Raw genomic sequence first — 18,346 nt, 5'->3', positions numbered from 1 at the left:
TAACAGGGAAGGTTAGTGTTTTTGGGGGTGGGTATGATGAATCTGGGTTTGGCGGATGCCAGGATAATGGTCTGGGGCTCTTTTTCGTGGTTCGGGCTAGGCCCCTTAGCTCCAGTGAAGGGAAATCTTAATGCTACAGCATACAATTACATTCTAGATGATTCTGTGCTTCCAACTTTGCGGCAAAAGTTTGGGGAAGGCCCTATCCTGTTTCAGCATGACAATGCCCCTGTGCACAAAGGGGGACTGAGGCTGCTACCCTGACCTTGGTGAACATGGTGGCTAGTCACCTTCAACATGCTAAATCATATCATCACATTTTATTTATTGATTTTAGTCCAGCTTTCAATACAATGCAAATACACACACTGCTGAAACGACTACTGTACCTAAATGTCAACGGAGGACTCGCAGGTTGGATCAAGGACTTTTTAACTGACCGCCCACAGAGGGTCCTCATGAATGGGGCCCTCTCTGATGTACTGACCCTGAACACAGGGGTATGTCCTTTCACTGTTGTAGTTCTCTCTACACTAACGAGATGAAGAGCCGAGGAAACAATGTGAGCCTTTTAAAGTACGCGGATGACATGGCTCTGGTAGGACTCTTTTTAAAAAGATCAGATGGGGACAGCTATTTTAAACAGACCAACAACCTTCAAGAATGGTGTCGGTCAAGTGGCCTCCACATCAATGTGGAAAAGACAAAGGAGCTGATCATCAAGGGCAACAACTTGCCAATGTCCCAACCACTCTCTCTGAACGACCAACCAGTGGAGGTGGTTGAGGGTTTTAAATAGCGAGGGACACAAATTGATAACAAGCTAAGTTTTTACAGAGAATGCAGACTGCAGTTGTAAAAAAAAAATTAAGCAACACCTGTTCTTAATCAGGAAATGAAAGAGGTTTGAGTTCAGCCAGGATGCTTTGGAGAGGGTGTACTGCAGCTCGGTGGAGAGCATCCTCAAGTTCAATATGACAGTCTGCTATGGTATTCTGAGTGTGAGGAGCAAAAGGAAACTGACCAGAATAGTAAACACTGCCAGCAAAGTAATTGGTCGACCACATGCACATTTGAGAATTCTGTTCCACAAGGCAACCAAAAAGAAGGCACTGGCTGTTGTTGGCGTCCCCTCCCACCCTCAGTTTGAGGCTTCCCTCTGGCCGGTGCTTCAGAATGCCCATGTGTAACAGTATAACTTTAGACCGTCCCCTCGCCCATACCCTCTGCACACATCAACAACAGTCACCCACGAAGCATCGTTACCCATCGCTCCACAAAAGCCGCGGCCCTTGCAGAGCAAGGGGAACTACTACTTCAAGGTCTCAGAGCAAGTGACGTCACCGATTGAAACGCTATTTAGCGCGCACCGCTAAGCTAGCCGTTTCACATCCGTTACACATGGCCAAGAAAAACGTGTTCAAACATTCACTCGTTCCTTGTGCTGTTGGACTACTAAATGCAAAGTACATTGTATCGGTATATGTACTTATCTATCTAGTGCAGTTGGGACAGTGGTCGGTTGGGAGTGAATGTATTAATGTCCTCTATGTTGTTAGTGTATGCAACATGATGGACTGACTGGTTTAAATGTGTATGATGTGAGAATGTATGTGTATGTGATTACTTTAATTAAGGTGATGCCAAAGAAAAATGTCCATCCTGGATGGATAATAAAGTTATATTCTATTCTAGTGTATTAATGATTTTGGAATGAGATATTCGGCGAGCAGGTGTCCACATACTTTTGGTCATGTGTATTTGGACAGGAAGAAATATGAATCGCAACCTGTTTGCGGCGCAAGTGAAGCATTTTCAATGTTAATCCACTGGAGGTGCTGTTGCCTCATTTACTGGATGAGGAAACTGAAATGATACTGAACTAGACTAGCTCAGATTAGACGTTTTTGAGTCCAGCAAGGTATGATGAGTTTGACCGAAATGTCAATGCATGTCTCATGAAGATGAACATTATTAAGATCCTAGCTGACAGGATGCTTCTAAAAACAGTGCAAAATATCTAAAGTCAATAAAATAGCAAAATAATGAATTTCTTGCAAATAAATATGACCTCTAGTAGTACTGTAGTAACTCCTGTAATACGATTATTAAGAGCTAACACCTCGAACACACCTACAGTATTTTTACGCAAAATGGTACGCAACATCATCTGGATATGTGTGCAACAAAATTTCAGCGTTCACATGCTACCATTTCCGCCAAGCCATCGATCTATGCATACAATTCGATGTATACCTTCGATATTTCCAACGTATGCACCACAAAGAACGCACTGCAACAGCCTCTACAACGCAATGCAGTATGGCTAATGCAGAGTTCCACTGGAAATGAATATACTTCTTCTGGTGTACCAAAATACAAAGCACTGCTGGTGTGATCGAGGCGTAAGAACACATAGAAACAACTTTTTTTGTATTTAGTTGTTATTACAATGATTGAGTAAATATGTGTTGTTATTCTTATTGTTATTCTTACTACAGTTATTACTATTGTTGTTTTTTATTAAAGTAGTTGAAGAAGAGAGAGGACAGTGAAGTAGGGGACTAGTTTTTGTGGCTGTGTACATCTCCAAGTGCAGTTTGTAATTTGTGTCGTTCTCATGTTTCATGAACATTATTAAGATAATGCTCCATGTAGCTGACAGGAGGCGTCTAACAACAGTGTAATAGATCTAAAGAAAGTCAAGAAAATAGCTAAATTAATAATGTCTTGCTGATAAATATAACCTCGAGTGGTACTGTAGTACGAGTATTACTAGCTAAGAAACAACATTTTTTAAATCACGTATGTTGTTGTAATTATAATGATTGAGTAAATATGTGTTGTTATTATTATTGTGAACGTAGTTCTAGCAGAGGCAGAGAGAGAGAGGGGACAGTGAAGTAGAGGACTAGTTTTTGTGGCTGTGTACATCGCCGAGTGCAGTAATGTAGCCAGTGCAGTTTGTAATTTGCGTCGTTCTCTGAATTGTATTGAAAGTAGTTCCGGGTATTTTTTTTTTGTTGTAGCCTGTGTAGAAAACGAGTCCCGGATGTTGGCTGTCGAGACTGGACTCGAGAGAAAGGCGAACGGGAAAAGGCAGAGAAGCCGAATAGGGACGACACTGGCGAGAGTTCAACGGGTCTTACCTAGGACAAACTCCAAGAGCATAGGCACCTGAGGGACTTTCTTGTTGAAGAAGAGGTGAAAGGGGAGGGGGCAGATACTTCAATACTGCCCTGGACCAAGGTAACGACCTGACATACCCAGGGTAAGTGAGCTGTAAGAACATGGGAATGGTAGTTGAACTGAGGCCCATGAAATGGACGACTTTCATGGGGGAAGTGAGCTGTACTGAAGTTCTGGGGATTGAGTTCAGCAATCAGGCCTTGATAGTTTTCTTTTTGCTGGGACGGGGCGTATAGGGACATTATTCGTAACGATCCAGGTAGCTCGTTTCCTAACACGATAACTAGCATGCTTGATCACAATGCGTAGGTAGGTAGCTAGCTATAACTCTCGAACTTGACAGTTAGCACCATTGACAACTGAGCAACTTTGACAGCTAACGCCACGGTAGCATTCGTTTTTCCATATCTTTAGCTAACTAGCCATATTGGAAATTAGCCCGACCATTCTTTGACAAGGTGTGTTGCTAAAAGGTTAGCAATTTTAGCAACATTTATCCAAGCTAAGTTGCTATCGTTAGCTAACTTGGGAAGGGGGTCACACTGTGCGCACACTGTATTTAGCTAACTCGAGCTAGCCAGCTTGACTGGCTGGTACGTTTGGTCCTTCATCAGCTGTTGGAATGCGTTACGTCTGTCAATTTAATGTTGTCTGACTTTGTGGGATTTCCCGAGATATGGATGATAATCAATGGTCTTAAGCGTCTGTACTTTAACTAGCTCATCAAAAATGTATGCATTGTCAAAATGTCACTGGCTAGTTTGGCTAACTGAAGTGAAGAATTTAAGGGGGAAAAAAAGCACTTGAGAGCAAGGCTTTGTTCATCAGTTGATTCAGGTTATAGTAGTTCTGACTTGCACAACCGATGACTCCAGAACCAGGGATGTAACACCAACTCCTGATTTGTTAGCTACAGATTGTACGCCTGATAATGTGACAACCACATATTGTTGGTGTCCATACTGGGCGTTACATGAAAGCACCATACAAACCACCGCCATAGATTTGATCAATTTAGCTGTTCTTTGCGATATTTTCTTAGTTCTCGATTCCGTGAAATTTAAAAAAATATTTTTTCATTTCCAGTTACAAGTCGATATACAAAAACCAGCGAAAACTCGGATAATATTTTTGTTGTATTGCGTGAGGATGTTCCTCGCCATCGTAGCTTCTGCACATATGTCATTTCCCAGCATCTTTGCCGGAGCCAGCTGTTGGAACCGAAATTATTTTACAATAGTTCTGTTGTGAGCAGAATTTTGTATTTATTTTTTAAATCATTTTTATTTCTGTTGAGGTAAAAAATAAAGTTCGGAACCGGTTCGAACCCCCCGAAAAGTTACGGTTCATATAGTTCGTTTTCGTATATATATTTTTGTTGTTGTGTGAAATAAACATCGTTTTTACTTTTAGCTCATTAATTTACTCCAATTAGCGCCAATAGAGCAGCAACGCGTAAGATAGTTGTTTACATGTTTTGATTGGTCAGATAATTGCAGGAGTTAGATGTAACTGAAATGTCACAGGCGGGGAGAGGGCCAGACATAGAGGGGGATTGGCTTGAAGCTCTGAACATCATGATGGAATTGGAATGTATTGGGCTATTACTAGCACTATAACTTCACCGAATTAGATAACTAATAGACAATATTTTTGAAAAAAATATGTAAAACTAAAAATAACGTTCTCAAGATTTGAAAATAACGATTCTGTTCTGGAACACTAGAAGTCACTTTCGTTCCTGGTCCTGTTTCCGTTGCTCTGAAAATGTACTTATTTTCCCTGAACCGGTTCCAAACCCTGGCAGAAACTAGTTGTTTCAATGCATCACGGCTGCAGCCAGGTAGTAGATGACAGCTCGTCATACAATGTGACCAAAAACAAAGTTCTGCACACATGTAAGAGGTATTCAGTGCATTTGGAAAGTATTCAGACCCCTTGACTTTTTCCACGTTTTGTTATGTTAGTCATAACTTTAATATGGAATCGAGTACATATTTTCCTCAATCTAGATACAATACCCCATAATGATGAAGCAAAACATGTTTTTAGATTTTTTTTTGCTAATTGATTCAAAAATAAAAAACGCATACCTTATTTACATAAGGATTCAGACTAGAGGTCGACCGATTATGATTTTTCAACGCTGATACCGATTATTGAAGGACCAAAAAAGCAGATACCGATTAATCGGCCAATTTTTATTTTATGTATTTGTAATAATGACAATTGCAACAATACTGAATGAACACTTATTTTAACTTAATACTGTATAATACATCAATAAAATCAATTTAGCCTCAAGTAAATAATGAAACATGTTCAATTTGGTTTAAATAATGCAAAAACAAAGTGTTGGAGATGAAAGTAAAAGTGCAATATGTGCTATGTAAGAAAGCTAACGTTAACGTTCCTTGCTCAGAACATGACAATATATGAAAGCTGGTGTTTCCTTAACATGAGTCTTCAATATTCCCAGGTAAGAAGTTTAAGGTTGTAGTTATCATAGGAATTATAGGACTATTTCCCTCTACCATTTGTATTTAATTAACCGTTGACTATTAACCGTTGACTATTGGCACTTTACTATTGCCAGTGTAACAGTATAGCTTCCGTCCCTCTCCTCGCTCCTCCCTGGGCTCGAACCAGCAACACAACGACAACAGCCACCACATCGAAGCAGCGTTACCCATGCAGAGCAAGGGAAACAACCACCCCAAGGCTCAGAGCGAGTAGCGTGTGCTAACTAGCCAGCCATTTCACTTCGGTTACACCAGCCTGATCTCGGGAGTTGATAGGCTTGAAGTCATAAACAGCGCAATGCTTGACGCACAACAAAGAGCTGCTGGCAAAACGCACGAGAGTGCTGTTTGAATGAATGTTTACGCGCCTGCTTCTGCCTACCACCGCTCAGTCAGATACTTAGATACTTGTATGCTCAGTCAGATTATATGCAACGCAGGACAAGCTAGATGATATCTAGTAAAATCATCAACCATGTGTAGTTAACTAGTGATTATGATTGATTGTTTTTATAAGATAAGTTTAATGCTAGCTAGCAACTTACCTTAGCTTACTGCATTTGCGTAACAGGCAGTCTCCTTGTGGAGTGCAACGAGAGAGAGGCAGGTCGTTACTGCGTTGGACTAGTTTACTGTAAGGTTGCAAGAATGATCCCCCGAGCTGACAAGGTGAAAATCTGTCGTTCTGCCTCTGAACGAGGCAGTTAACCCACTGTTTCTAGGCTGTCATTGAAAATAAGAATGTGGTCTTAACTGACTTGCCTAGTTAAATAAAGATTAAATAAAGGTGTGTAAAAAAAAAAAAAAAGATTGTTATGAAAACTTGAAATCGGCCCTAATTAATCGGCCATTCCGATTTAATTGGTCGACCTCTAATTCAGACCCTTTGCTATGAGCTTCAAAAAATTACCTGAGGTGCAACCTGTTTCCATTGAACATCCTTGATGTTTCTACAACTTGATTGGAGTTCACCTGCGATAAATTCAGTTGATTGGACATGATTTAGAAAGGCACACACCAGTCTATATGAAGTCCCATAGTTGACAGTGCATGTCAGAGCAAGAACCAAGCCATGAGGTCGAAGAGCTCTGAGACAGGATTGTGTCCTGGCACAGATCTGGGGAAGGGTGCCAAAACATTTCTACAGCATTGAAGGTCCCTAACAACACAATGGCCTCATCATTCTTCAATGCAAGAAGTTTGGAACCACCAAGACTCTTTCTAGAGCTGGTTGCCCCAGACAAACTGAGAAATTGGGGGAGTAGGGCCTTGGTCAGGGAGGTGACCAAGAAGCCAATGGTAACTCTGACAGAGAGTTGTCCTTCTGGAAGGTTCTCCCATCTCTGCAGCACTCCACAAATCAGGTCTTTATGATAGTGGTCAGACAGAAGCCACTCCTCAGTAAAAGGCATCTGACAGCCAGCTTGGAGTTTTGTCGAAAGGCACCTAGAGACTCTCCAACCATGAGAAACAAGATTCTCTGGTCTGATGAAACCAAGATTGAACTCTTTTGCCTGAATGCCAAGTGTCACGTCTGGAGAAAATCTGACACCATCCCTACGGTGAAGGCATGGTGGTAGCATCATGTTGTGAGGATGTTTCTCAGGGATTGGGAGACTAGTCCGGATCGAGGGAGAGATGAACAGAGCAAAGTACAGAGAGAACCTGTCCAGAGCACTAAGGACCTCAACAGGACAACAACCATAAGCACACAACCAAGACAACACAGGAGTGGCTTTGGGACAAGTCTCTGAATGTCCTTGAGTGGCCCAGCCAGAGCTCGACCTTGAACCCGATCGATCGAACATCTCTGGAGAAACCTTAAAACAGCTGTGCAGCGACGCTCACCATCCAACCTGACAGGACTTCAGAGGAGAATGGGAGACATTTCCCAAATACAGGTGTGCCAAGCTTGTAGCATTTCTTTTTTTATTTAACCTTTTATTTATCCAGGCTAGTCAGTTAAGAACGAATTCTTATTTACAATGAAGACCTACACCGGCCAAACCCAGGGCCAAACCCAGACGACGCTGGGCAAATTGTGCGCCGCCCTATGGGACTCCCAATCATGGTCTGTTGTGATACAACCTGGATTCAAATCAGGGTGTCTGTAGTGACTCCTCAGCACTGAGACACAGTGCCTTAGACTGCTGCCCCACTCGGGAGCCCCGAGAAGACTCTAGGCTGTAATCGCTGCCAAAGGTGCTTCAACAAGGTACTGAGTAAAGGGTCTGAATACTTATGTAAGTGTTATATTGCAGTAAAAAAAGAAGCACATTTTAAAACCTGTTTTTGCTTTGTCGTGATGGGGTATTGTGTGTAGATTGAGGGGGGGAAACTATTTAATCCATTTTAGAATAAGCCTGTAAAGTAACAAAGTGGAAAAAGTTAAGGGGTCTGAATACTTTCCTAATGCACTGTATCTCACGCGATACAAAACATAAATTCAGAAAGATATTAAATATGATTTTTGTAGAATCACCTGCAACTGGAAAATGACATTTTGAAGAATTTATTTTGTTCCCGATTTGGAGAAGAGAAAAAGTATCGGCAAGAACAGGTTAGTTGCATAATTGATGGCGGCGGTTTGTATGCGACTTTCCTGTAATGTACTTCTTAAAATCTTTGGTTATATCACATGATCTGGTGTAAAATATGTAGCTACAGTTTTCTATTATCACATGTCTACAAAACCAAGGTTAAGTTGTTTCTATATATGTGCCATCTCTGCTATATGTCCTACTAACAAATACAAAAAAAATCTCAAACTTAGTCCCACAAAGATAGACCAGACCGGGTTTGTCTTAATCATCCATTATTTATAGCTACAATATTTCACTTTTTTTTGGTGACCTGACCAAATTCACACACAAATGTGAGTTAGGTCTTTAATTCCCATTGAAAGAAATTCCAAGAATCTGTAGTTCTGTTCTGTGTGCTATTTCATTGCTTCCCTTTCTGAAGTTAAGTTTGAGTCTTTCGGTTATGTAAATCTGCTTCAAACAGCTGAGTATACAACATTTTTGGTTATGGAACATTTTAATTTCACAGCTGTTTAATGGTACAATGACTGTTTGTTTTGTCACAAACTGAAATGACGAACTATTAGAATTTTAGCAACCAGGAAATGGCGGCGTGATTTCTGCATAGTGCATCTTTAAATAGCAGCTACAGTGTGCTGTCTGCATGTACATGCAGCCTTGAAGCTGTTCAAGTATTGATATCACTCCACCGGCATTACATTAAGGACTTGAGTTAGTATTTTGTTCTATTTTGACTTGGTTTTTAGAAATTACTGTGCCTAAGTCACACACTTGTCTGATTCCTCAAAGTACAGTTTTTGTTACTGAGCGGTAACAAAAACATTGCAAATGTGGGTGATTTAAAATAATATAAATTGTCATTCAATGTGCCATTGAGGTTCTCTCTCTCTCCTCCCCTAGTGATGTATAGGTGTTCTTTATTGACCCCCACCGCCAATTTCCCTTTGGGTTCGACATTGTACTATCCTTAAAGCTGTCCACAGTTTGAGTCTTTAGGACAGGGATGGTAGTCTGCTATTTGGTTATAACCTAATCTGTTTTGATGGTGATAAGTGGAGTAATCATCTTTTATTAGATTTAAGACTTTTTGGCACCCCCCCACGTCCCGTTAGTTTCACACAACATGATAGTGAGAAATTCACACGTTTTAAAAAAAAATCTGTGTTTTCAAGGAATTGTATGAACTGTGAATGAGTTGTTTCTGGATGACTGGGTAGTAGAGCGGGAGATATTGTGCGGCGTGATGCAGCATTGTTGCGGCTTTGTGTGCTGAACTGTTCTCTGAGCATTGTGAAATTAGTCCATCAGTCTGTGCATCAGTGTTCACCTCTTCTATTGAGGGTTTTCATATTCCTTATCTATGCAAATGTATGGACCATGTAGCTTAGACTTTGAACAGTATTGGCCACAACGTTTGTCTGCTTTAAATTGGGCACCTCTTAGATGCTCTGTCGTTGGTCCTGTGTAATTAAATGTATCCACAAATAATTAAGGATTAGGCTACCCCTTTCAGTTTCAAATTGTAGGCCTAATTTTTTAAAATCTTAAAATAAGCTCCAAGCAGGGATAAATGCACAATGTCAGTTGAGGAAGTAGAGGTTCAACCTCTGCTTGTTTGGTCTGTCTGTAACCATTTCCATCCAAGGATGTGCAGCATTTTGAGGAGATGAGGCACAATGCGACCACAAGCAAGCACTATGGGGTTAAATCTGCTTAACATAAGCGTTCCACAAATGAAAACCAGCACATTGAAAGGGGCTATACCACCCACCCAATTTCCACCTTACTGTTATGGACTGAAAGACTCCATTCCTCACAAACTAGATTGGCAGGTTTTCTTGTGATCAGGGATGGGAATATCTATACAGTGTGCTGATGGTTTAGGGTAATGCTTCAGATGTACCCTCACAAGGATCATGTTTGAGTCTGCCTGCTGTCTTTTCCGAGCCCTCTGTGGAAGACCTGCATTTTCCCTGGCTTTTGAGATCTTGTGCAGCATTGATTGATCCAGGTGTGCTTAACAGTGGTACTACAAACATCTGAATGAAACAAAATTATTATTATTTTTTAATCATTGGAGCCTGTTCACTGGCTTATGGTATTAATCTTTATCTACCCGCAAGTACTGTATTTCACAGGTTTTGCATTTCATAAAATTGCGGAATCCAGTATTGAATATTGTGCTATTTCTTTTAATAAGCTTAATAGGATAATGACACCATTGTGGAGAGGTGGGTAGGGTCTCCAAACCGACAAAGCCTTTGTAAGAGGCAGTCTCTCACCTTTCACATACGAGCAGCTCATTTCGAATTCATCTGTGGCCCTGTGCCTAGCTCGGTCTCACTGAGAGGCTTTTTAATTTCTCCCCCTGTTGAAGCGATTATTCAAATGGCAGTCCGTGAGACTCAGTAACCCGACGGCTGGTGGTAGCTGAGCCCCAGGCCCGGCAGGCTGAATATACCAGTCCCCTGCTGCCCAGGGATCGGACAGACAGAACTCAGGAGGGAGGCTATCCATTCAGACCAGCCCAAGCAGTCAATGTCAAGATTAGCAATCATCATCCTATTATATATTATAGGCTGGGCTATTCTTTTGATAGACTGGTGACTGACCGCAGTAGTGCAAGTATAGTGGGCAGTATGTCTTCAATCCAATTGCAATATTGTGGTGCATTGTCCTTATTGATTGATCATATCTTTGTTCAAAACCAGGGATTTTTTTTTGCCATTCTTGGGCGGGCTGCCAAACAGTGGGAAAACAATGCTTTCAGTATTAACTTAAACAACTGAAACCACAAAGTATGTAGAATATATATATATTTTTTTAAATCTTTGAGAACTAACAATCAATATAAACGCAAGACGGGGAGAAATGACAATTCCCCCAAAACATTGTTTTGAGCAAATAACACAGCATTAGCCATGCAAAATGCCTAGAATTTCAGGGGACTAGCTTTTAAAGCTGCAAAATGGAAAAATGTGTAGAATTGCAAGAAATTCTTCAACTGCAAAAATGTCTATTGGTGCCATGGAGAAATTATGGGCAACGAATGGTCTATGATTTTATTTAATCTGTAATGTTTGCCAAAAAAATAACTCATACGTGAGACTTCCTGCTGGGTATTGGGTGGGCACATGCATGCTCCTCTGTTTGTTGCTATGATGGCAGGAAACTATTGCAGGCGCCTTCTCTGAAGCAGCTCAGGCCTAAGTGACTCTGAAGGGTTCCTTTGAAATCTCTCCTATGTTCTGCTCTAATCCAGTATGTAGTTTGTGCTCCTGGTTGTGGCGTTGGTGAGATGGGACTAGCTCAGTCTTCATTAGCAACGCTGTGCATCACCAGAATGCAGATGAGCTATGAAGCCATTCATCTCCTGGAAATGCGTCCCTGATTCCAATTTGAATCTTATTTGCAGTTGTGTGAGCCCACTTCTCCATGTTAAAGAAATATCTTTATGTGAGAGATCAGAGGGGGATAATTGCTCTTAAGTGAACCTCATTTAGTGCTGGCCAGAGCAATTACAGTAACTGCAGTTCCAGGCATTTTCGGGGGCCTGCAGCAGCTGTCATTGAACACTCTGAAGCTGTGATATCAAATGGTGAATAGATTGACATTGGCAAAGCATTATGTAGAAATGGAATGTTCAAGGATGGATTTTAATTAGTTTTGCAGGTTTTATGCAGCTGTTTTGCATCTAAGGAAAGTCATAATTAAAAATAACAATTAGAAACGCATTATTTTTTGTAATGATTAAAAATAAATTATTCTCAAGGTGCTGTAAGGTGAAAGAAAGCCAGCACTTCTTTCCCTCAGGCAAAAACCCCCAGGGCTTGTGGGAGATGTTTTATCATTAATGTTATTCAGAAGCCAAATTTTTTTGTTTTGCTCAGCTGGGCGCTTTAATCTATTTTTGCTGTAAATTAATGAATTTTTAAAGAGCCGTTCGCTGGATGTTGGAATGCAGCATTGGTTCAGAGTTTTCAAACAACCCCCCCCCCCCCCCCCCCAACCTCCTCATGGGATGGAGAGAGCAAGTTTACTGAACTACGCTTGAGTTATTGTTTTTTTTTATTCATCTAGCAATACACTGCCTAACTCGGTCTCCCTCTCTCCAATATGCAAGGCTGAAAATGTGTCTGTAAAATTTGGGAAGAAACTAGTTGTGGACACTGATCAGTGAAAGAAATGTTTTAATTGTTCTGCTTGCCCAGAATTATCGAAACAAAGTCTACACATTTTAACTCAATCTCTTAATGTGTCCATATTGCCATCCGCTAGCTTAGATAAGGGCCTTGTTTGTGTGCTGGTGCCATGTTTTTGGACCAACCTTCCCCATGTTGACTATTGAAGCCGCTACAGAGGAACCAGCTACCCACACTGTGGCCTGGTGGGTTCGCGCTCGAGAACGTGTGGGTGAGAGAGGACAGAGGGAATCATGAATACATCTCTTGCAACGTGGGGCTGTTGTGGTTCTCTCAGAATAGGCTGCACGTGGCAGCTGTAAGAAGGCCTAACCACCACAAGAAAAAAATGTTCCAGGGGAATTGACTACAGGGAAGGTTTGACCATATATAAGTGTAGATTAGAACATCCCATAGTAGGACCTTGCCATCTCTGCCATGTGAGACTAACAGTATGCGTAATGAGTAAGACTGACTGCTAATACCTTGACAGGATTTCATTAGTTCATCATATTGTACTTGGTGTCCTTGAGTTGTCATCGCCTATCGCAGGACTTTTTCTTTTTTCTTCCTATGCTCAGTAGAAGCAATTGATATGCCTATACGATTCACACTCTTAAGAGACTTGTGAGCTGTGTGCTGGCGACGGCTTTTGCTAAGCTTACACAGCTTAAGTAATGAGAATGGAGCTCTCCTCCTGCTATTTAGTATCCATTTTAATTACAGTGGCTAGCTTATTCGCTCTTAGCGAATGCAAATTTCACCTCCAAGTTAAATGGCTTAACTTGCTAAAGATGACCTTTTTTGAGAGAGGAATCTTCATCCCAAAACAAAGTTGTAGCCAAGTCCTTTTGCTGGAAGCATTGATAACAATGGAATAATACAATGACCTGTGTGTGTGTTTATACTGCCAGCCTCTCTGTTCAATTTTAGGAAAGTCGGGCTAAATGTGTTCGTAGTATGTGGAGACGCTACTCACTGTGACGGTCACTGTCCCAAGTCAGTCCTGCTGGGGTTGAACCAGTCAGGTGACCATTCAACCAGCCTCGTCTCTACGGCTTCAGTCACTGCTCATTCTTCTCCCTCTCATCTTTCTCTCTCAATGCTAATGCAGACCAGACAAATTATCTCCACCTAATTTCTGAGATTTTATCTAGACTTGTGATGTGGTGCAATGCACATGATCTTTAGGAATGATGGCCAAGTTTAGGGGGGGGGGGGGGGGGGGGGGGGGGGGCTGCTGTGTTAAGTTAGATGTCTCAACCTTATGAATTTAAATGGCCTTTTTTACCCTTGTGCCTCAACGTTTTCTGCCTGCCCAGCAGAACGTCTTAAGTCTCCCCCACTATATTGTGCGTTTCTGAAACTCGAATAAATTGCTCTTCACGTAGTTCATGTGCACACAGGTTTCATTTGTGATTCAGAAAATCCCAGAATGAAGCCAAGGGATCTCTGTGGAGTTTGCGGAAACGTCGGTCTGTGGAGCCATAACCGACACAATGAGTGATTTACTCCCCTCCCTCCCCTCTCTCTCTCTGCTAACCCATACCACTACATTCACTCGCTGCTCCTCACTTAGCAAACAACACATCTGTGGAGATTTCTGAAGAATGCATCTTGTTACACAGATGAGTCATACTTCCTCTGGCCTGTGTGCTTCTCCCTCAGAGTGGATGAATGAGCGGGTGTGCAGTGGGGGGAGGGGAGTGGCAGGATGGCTGCGGTGCCCTGCCACTGTGCCAGTGGCCTATAATGTAATAAGGAAGTGTCAAGGCCACGCCACGCTTCATGCAAACGGCGTCGGAGCGTTGTACACGTACAACATTTTAATTTATTTTTTAAAATTTAGCCACAAAAGATTAAGTAGAACTGCATGTGTAGTGTATAGTGCCCTTTTCAGTGTGTCTGTGAAGGAGCTTGAGGCGAGGCAGATCCATGGTGCAACAGAATGGCCGTCCCCAGGTGGCTGATGTGATGGTCAGCCAGGGTGAGTCATCCCCTGGTAAACTGATGGCCTGGAAGCCCAGCCGCTGACCCTGGCAGGACTATGTTCCACTGGGCCTGGGAGGCAGGCAGGCCCCGGGGCTGGAGAGGATGGAGCCTGCTGCACCTGGTCATGTCTGAAGCAATTGCTGCCTCTATCTCTGGAGGAATTTGGTGTTGTGTTAGTCTTTTGTCCAGTGCAGGAATTAAGATTCCTTCATCAAAGCGTGCACTTTGTTACGTCTTGCGCAGTAGGGCTACACACACACACACACATCTGCCAACCTTGACGTCTAGGAAGAATATATTTTTTTATAGTAGGGGAATTCTTAGGCTACTGTTTACTTTGCACAATGCACAGACTCCATTGATTTGACATAGCCTATATAACAATGACTATGTCAACTGTATTCAATTGTATTGGTGTATAGTTAAATCACATGGCGTTCACATTAGTGTTGATAACGGTTAGTGTTTGACTGCCATTAGGCCTCACTCGGCTTAGTCCTGTCTTCCCTATACCTGCACTATTTGATCCCTTGCCAGGATCAATAACTCAGTCTGAGTGACCTACTTATGTCTTCTAAGAGTGCCCGAGATACTTATATTTGCAGGAGAATACGGTGGTTAAATATGTCAATTAAATTGAAGTTAAACCCATTTTAGGATTTAAGCACCCAAAGGCTGTGTCAGCATGGTAGTCACCTCAGAGAATTCCCTTCGTTATCGCAGAGCCACAGAGGCATTCTGCAAACATTTCAGATGTAATATCTCATTAGCAACAAATGATTGAATTTTATATTGGCTCTCCCTCCCTCAAGCCAATTCCAAAAATGTCAGCATCTAACTAATTAGCCTTGTCAAAGTCCGTAATGGTATACTTTCTGTTTGATGTATCCAATTTATGCATGTTGTCACTCAGACGTATGATTCAATCTATCAAAGGCTTTTAGTTAGTGTAGTGGCACTGGGCATGAAGGGGAAAACCCCTATAGTACCTAGGCCATCTTGGTCTACCCCCATACGTGTGCGTAGACCGTATTAATTGCGGGGGAGAACCGATACAGTTGCATAATGCGCTATTATTTTGGGACTATTATAGATATGACTCAAAGTATCGATTTTGTAAAAAAAAAAAACAATGTATATATTTTTGCTTCAGTAGGTAGCATTAGCTACCGCTAGTTGACTGTACATGCTTCCTATTGCAAATAAATCAAATTTATTTATATAGCCCTTCGTACATCAGCTGATATCTCAAAGTACTGTACAGAAACCCAGCCTAAAACCCCAAACAGCAAGCAATGCAGGTGTAGAAGCACGGTGGCTAGGAAAAACTCCCTAGAAAGGCCAAAACCTAGGAAGAAACCTAGAGAGGAACCAGGCTATGTGGGGTGGCCAGATTATAACAGAACATGGCCAAGATGTTCAAATGTTCATAAATGACCAGCACGGTCAAATAATAATCACAGGCAGAACAGTTGAAACTGGAGCAGCAGCACAGCCAGGTGGACTGGGGACAGCAAGGAGTCATCATGCCAGGTAGTCCTGAGCCATGGTCCTAGGGCTCAGATCGAACTGACCTCAAAGCACTAATCACTCAGACCTACCTGCACCAAAGCTCAGGTATTTTTCATCCTCTAGCTTATCAATCTTTTTAGCCCACATATTTTCGGCACATTTCCCCTGACTGACACTTGTCTCATGCTTTCTCTCGTATCTCTACAGCAGGTGTGTGTGTATGTGTGTGTGTATATTAGTGAGCATTATGTTTGCAACATCAACTTGATATAAAATCGCAGTATTGAATCGCAAGACGTGTAGAATGAGGACAATTGTAATACATATCGTGTCGGCACCGAAGTTAATATCGTATCGTGAGGTCCTTGGCAATTCCCAGCCTTTCTAGACCCGAAGAACCGATTCTACATTAATTATGTTTAAAAGGGACGGGACCATACAGCTTGGTGATCACTGAAAATGAAGCACGGGGAAGATCAATGCTTATGAGAGCGGTCTGATATGAGCTGGCTTTAATTGGAAAACGGTGCTGTTTTCCTATGAGGACAGCATCTCAAACTAATCTCTAATTGCAGTTTTTCGGCGTGTTGCCTCATTGAAGCAGAAACAAGCTGTGCTGTTGAATGCGGCGTCTTGGCTGCTCATTCCCTTGTACAAGGCTTTGCTGCTGTGAAATGTCAGTTTGACACGATCGGCCCAGCTCAGTATGACCTCCCTGGACCCGGCATGGCCGCTCCAGGGGGTGTGTTCACAAATTTTTCTTAGGTTTTCTCTAATACTGTGATGCCTTCCCCTCTGGTTTCTCTCCCCCCATTAAGATGCAGGAGGCAGAGAAAGTCTGTTCGGTAGGGGGGGGGGGGGGGGGGGGTGAGGGAGAGACTGTGGGCATTGGGACCTTAATTACTTAATGGGCGCTGTAGAAACCGAGCGCACAAGTTCTGTAGCTCACAGAATGTCTAGCTGCAGAGTGTCAAAGTTAATGTTCTGACAAAAGTGATCATGATTGAGGATGAAGAAATGAGTAGTGCCTCTTTGGCTAATACTGATTTACTACTGGGTGGAGAGGTTCAAGACTCATAATCCCCATAGTGCTCTCGTCACATTATCCCTCCTCAGAAATGACTGGCTTTGAAACCCCCTTGCCTGCCTCATTCTTGTTCTTTTGACTTTCATGTTGTCCTATAAACTTCACATTTTTAAGGGTTCATAGCGAGCAGGCGCTGTTTATTTGGTTAGCGTTAGCCTATTTGTTTTCTACTCTTGCTGTTTTGCAGCCCTACTTACCATGCTAACTTGGCACCCAAGGCAAGAAGTTGCAAATGCACTTTTTAGAACCTAAGGTCTAACTACGTTTTATTTACACTGCTCAAAAAAATAAAGGAACACTAAAATAACACATCCTAGCTCTGAATTAATTAAATATTCTTATTAAATACTTTTTTCTTTACATATTTGAATGTGCCGACAACAAAATCACACAAATTATCAATGGAAATCAAATTTATCAACCCATGGAGGTCTGGATTTGGAGTCACACTCAAAATTAAAGTGGAAAACCACACTACAGGCTGATCCAACTTTGATGTAATGTCCTTAAAACAAGTCAAAATGAGGCTCAGTAGTGTGTGTGTGTGGCCTCCACGTGCCTGTATGACCTCCCTACAACGCCTGGGCATGCTCCTGATGAGGTGGCGGATGGTCTCCTGAGGGATCTCCTCCCAGACCTGGACTAAAGCTTCTGCCAACTCCTGGACAGTCTGTGGCGTTGGTGGATGGAGCGAGACATGATGTCCCAGATGTGCTTAATTGGATTCAGGTCTGGGGAACGGGCGGGCCAGTCCATAGCATCAATGCCTTCCTCTTGCAGGAACTGCTGACACACTCCAGCCACATGAGGTCTAGCATTGTCTTGCATTAGGAGGAACCCAGTGCCAACCGCACCAGTATATGGTCTCACAAGGGGTCTGAGGATCTCATCTCGGTACCTAATGGCAGTCAGGCTACCTCTGGTGAGCACATGCAGGGCTGTGCGGCCCCCCAAAGAAATGCCACCCCACACCATGACTGACCCACCGCCAAACCGGTCATGCTGGAGGATGTTGCAGGCAGCAGAACGTTCTCCACGGCATCTCCAGACTCTGTCACGTTTGTCACGTGCTCCGTGTGAACCTGCTTTCATCTGTGAAGAGCACAGGGCGCCAGTGGCGAATTTGCCAATCTTGATGTTCTCTGGCAAATGCCAAATGTCCTGCACGGTGTTGGGCTGTAAGCAAAACCCCCACCTGTGGACGTCGGGCCCTCATACCACCTTCATGGAGTCTGTTTCTGACCGTTTGAGCAGACACATGCACATTTGTGGCCTGCTGGAGGTCATTTAGCAGGGTTCTGGCAATGCTCCTCCTTGCAC

The 18,346-nt window shown here is 42.5% G+C and overlaps 1 protein-coding gene across 1 annotated transcript in view; it reads left to right on the top strand.

The window, feature by feature from the left end:
- The first annotated feature begins 2,722 nt into the window (after positions 1-2,722).
- LOC110527824 (forkhead box protein J3) overlaps positions 2,723-18,346 on the top strand; it is a 91,765-nt gene continuing 76,141 nt past the window's right edge. The window contains exon 1 of the mRNA XM_021609355.2: positions 2,723-3,271. The gene's annotated coding sequence lies outside the window, so the exon portion shown is untranslated. The remainder of the gene's footprint in view (positions 3,272-18,346) is intronic.

The sequence above is a fragment of the Oncorhynchus mykiss genome, chromosome 7 (genome assembly GCF_013265735.2).
Source record: "Oncorhynchus mykiss isolate Arlee chromosome 7, USDA_OmykA_1.1, whole genome shotgun sequence".
NCBI classification, from domain to species: domain Eukaryota; kingdom Metazoa; phylum Chordata; class Actinopteri; order Salmoniformes; family Salmonidae; genus Oncorhynchus; species Oncorhynchus mykiss.
The sequence above is the reverse complement of the archived record's forward strand: the minus strand, read 5'-3'. Positions and strand labels throughout refer to the sequence as shown.